Genomic DNA, 3,706 nt, shown 5'->3' on the forward strand with positions numbered 1-3,706 from the left:
CATCAATATGCAAAGTCCATTTAATATTAAGGAAATTAAGGTTTCTTATTTGTACATTGCTCTAATTTAAATGTGCATATGGGTGAAGTTGTAATTATTGGGCATATTCAGAAGTTATTATCTGATATTCAGCAATGTTTATTATTTTCATTTCAGAACCACACACATTAATGCACTTTGGATATTCTGTTGGTGACACTGTGCGGATTTTACTTCTACATAAACTTTCTCAAAGTCAACTTCAACTGTGTCTGTCTTTTGCTGGACATCCCGGAGTGTGTTTGAATCCTTTATTAACCACTAACAACGGGTGAGGGCTACATTAGCCAACCGTGCAGACGGCTGAGAGCTTCCAAGAGCTAACCGTATTGTTCAGTTACCGTCCCTCTCACATGGGGAAGTAGTACTCAGAATTCAGTAGCTTTTCATTGTATTTTTACTTATTGCCTATTTGATTCTCCCTCCATGTCTCATTGGATTTTTAATGACACTTTGCATTCCACTCGCCCTGTCCCTGACATGTTTTGGCTGTGTGACCGTCACAGTAAGCTACATTCCAGTTTGCCTGCCAATTGGACTGGTAGGTGTGCCCATGTGATGTTGGTGTATAATGTCCGTATTGCTGTTGACCCTTTTGCTCCTCAAACCACCCGCTCAGTACGCCAACGCTCTATTCCTGGCAGTTTTGATGATCGTGTCTATGTTGATGCAATTGGAGTCCCCAGAGGTGTCCCTGACGAATACAAAGCCAGTAATCAGATAGCTGCTGCTTTGAGTCCATTTTCTTATGGCCTACTATTAACAAAAATGTGGACTGGATCAATTATCTTTTTTTTAACCAACAGCGTTTTATTAATTACACTCATGATGCCATTGAAGGACTAGCTGAACAGCTAGGCCCCACACTTTGAGAAGCACTGATTAAAGCCATGAGATGAAGTGATTCCAAGTACAGACTGTTTTGGAAGTCCAGCAACCTCCTGAAGCTCTGCTGTAAGCAGTTATGGCACCATGTTGACGTACATAATAACACCTTATGGCACTGCTGGGATTTGAACCCAGGATCTCCTGTTTACTAGACAGGCACTTTGACCAATTAAGCCACAACACCACATGGTTCATAAAACTGATGAAAGAATAAAGAGCAGGAACTGGATCCACCTCAGAAAATGTTTTTTGTGATTCTGTACCTCAAGAATAGTTAAAGCCATGAGTAGAAGTGCCTCCAATTGGCTCAAAACTTCATCATATTTTGCAGATATTGTTGGGTTTTCAACTCAGACCCTGGTGTTCATGAGGAAGTCACTTTCACCAGTTACAGCCAGATCTCATGAAGCGGTGTACTTATTACACGCCAAGTCATTTACTGTGTTTTTACAAGGCTTTTTTATGCTTTTGCATATTATTTTCCGCTATATATTTCAAGGAAATGACGTCCTGCCCTCAACTTTTACTCTAACTCTGACTATTTCATGGTTTGTACATTCATTTTGATGTTATGTAGTGTGACAGGAGGAGAAGCTCCACCGTACTGTACCCTAACCATTTGACTTGTTATGTGAACAGAGGAAAATTACACTCTGAAAGCATAAAAAAGGCATAAATGAGACTTTAAAAGCTGTGTGCTATTTATACGCACTTTCATTAAAGGGATAGTTCGGGATATTTGACATGAATCTGTATGGCATCACCATAACCAGTGTCGTGCATTCAAACTGACTTACCCCCGACAGTGTCCTGTGAGCCGAGTTCTTGTCCAGTGTTGGTCAAGGCGAAAGTAGTCCGGCTTGTTTGCTGGGGTCAAGAAATTAGCGCGTTTCTCTTCCCAAAACAGTATGTGTGCTAAAGAGTGATTTATTTCATCACAAAAACCGAAGCCGGCAAAAGTCACTCCTCGTTATCACTTGGGCCCTATACTGTCTCTCATTGTGTATCAGTGCGCACGTCATTCTGACCGCGAGCTGTGCGCACGAGTCGATTCACCTTGTTTACTGCTCGGGAAGATGTCTGACTAAGAGAGCGACGAGGAACATATTGACTTCCGTTCAGAGCCAAGGGGGTATCTTTATGAACCCGTTTATACTGAGGAGGAAGTTCGCCAAATGGACTTAAATCGGGCAGAAAGAGAGAGGGTGGACAGAGAAGTGATGGAAACAGAAGCTGGAGTCACTGCTGGAGCTGCGATACCCAGGGTGGCCGACAAATCCTGGTGCACTTGTTTGAAGTGCGAAGTAATGCAGACAGAGGTGGAATGTTACTGCTGACACGAGTGGGATTTAGTTATGCCCCAGATACAAAACTTTTCCATAGATGAGGATGTTGGCGGCCGCGGGACAGCTGCTGCCTGCAGGCTGCATCACAAATAACGGTGACTTCCCTGCACTCCTGAATGCAGGCGTCTTGAGAACTTTTTTCCATGTTCCCAAGATCAACTGGAAGAGGCGTCCCAGACCAGCTGGACCCGATGGCCAGTTGTCTGCAGAGTAAGTGTTGAGCACTGCCAAAGAACAGAAAGACTCGTGCGCACAGCTCGCGGTCAGAATGACGTGCGCACTGATACACAATGAGAGACAGTATAGGGCCCAAGTGATAACGAGGAGTAACTTTTGCCGGCTTCGGTTTTTGTGATGAAATAAATCACTCTTTAGCACACGTACTGTTTTGGGAAGAAAAACACCCTAATTTCTTGACCCCAGCAAACAAGCCGGACTACTTTCGCCTTGACCAACACTGGACAAGAACTCGGCTCACAGGACACTGTCGGGGGTAAGTCAGTTTGAATGTACGACACTGGTTATGGTGATGCCATACAGATTCATGTCAAATATCCCGAACTATCCCTTTAAGTGGACCAGTGACAAGGATTTAGTAGAAAGCTGATAATAAGCTGTTTTATATGCTAAGTCATAGCTAGCTCTGATGGACCACAGGCACTGCTGGGATTTGAACCCAGGATCTCCTGTTTACAAGACAAGCACTTTGACCAACTAAGCCACAGCACCACATGGTTCATAAAACTGATGAAAGAATAAAGAGCAGGAACTGGATCCACCTCAGAAAATGAGCGCCAGAGACTCTCCCAAAACTAACTGTGACTTCTAAAAAACATTTTTATCAAGTCTGACCAAAGAACAGACTCATAATAACCATGATGCTCATTGAAAGGTCCATCATTTGATGAAGACCAACAATGCAAAGCATTCAGTAGAACTCTGCTAACAACCAGTTTCTCATGCCAAGTCATAGCTAGAGACCGCAACTATTAAATGCATCATAACATTAAAGACGATGAACCGCACAACATAACAGATAACAGAACACAAAGAAGAAAGTGAATTATGCCGTCAGTGTTGAGAGCACTACACATGCCCCCCCAGAATTCACTCTAACAGAAAACCTGAGAAAAAATATCAACGGCGTGGGGGGCGAATCAAACGTCCAGTGCGGCTCCGCCGAATTTGAGAGTGCGGAACCGCCCCCTCAGTGGCTGTCTGTGGGGCTCCCCTGCGGCATGGTCGAGGGGCAGGAGGAACGGAAAGGGGGGGCCTAGTCAGAGGCCGTCCCCGTTTTGGGGGCTGCGCCAACTCAACTGGCCTGGCCAGATCAAGGTGAGCTGGTTTAAGGCGGTCCACAGAAATACACTCCGGTTTGCCCCCAATGTCCACCACAAAGTGCTTGTCCCCAGTTTCCACAACACGGAAAGGGC

At 44.6% G+C, this 3,706-nt stretch overlaps 2 non-coding genes across 2 annotated transcripts; both read right to left on the minus strand.

Annotated features, from left to right (window-relative positions):
• Positions 1 to 1,037: 1,037 nt before the first annotated feature.
• Positions 1,038 to 1,111, minus strand: trnat-agu (transfer RNA threonine (anticodon AGU)). Its single transcript has one exon. It is a non-coding gene; the product is annotated as a tRNA-Thr (tRNA).
• A 1,817-nt stretch (positions 1,112 to 2,928) lies between these two features.
• Positions 2,929 to 3,002, minus strand: trnat-ugu (transfer RNA threonine (anticodon UGU)). Its single transcript has one exon. It is a non-coding gene; the product is annotated as a tRNA-Thr (tRNA).
• Positions 3,003 to 3,706: the final 704 nt, after the last annotated feature.

Source organism: Odontesthes bonariensis, chromosome 11 (genome assembly GCF_027942865.1).
Source record: "Odontesthes bonariensis isolate fOdoBon6 chromosome 11, fOdoBon6.hap1, whole genome shotgun sequence".
NCBI lineage: Eukaryota > Metazoa > Chordata > Actinopteri > Atheriniformes > Atherinopsidae > Odontesthes > Odontesthes bonariensis.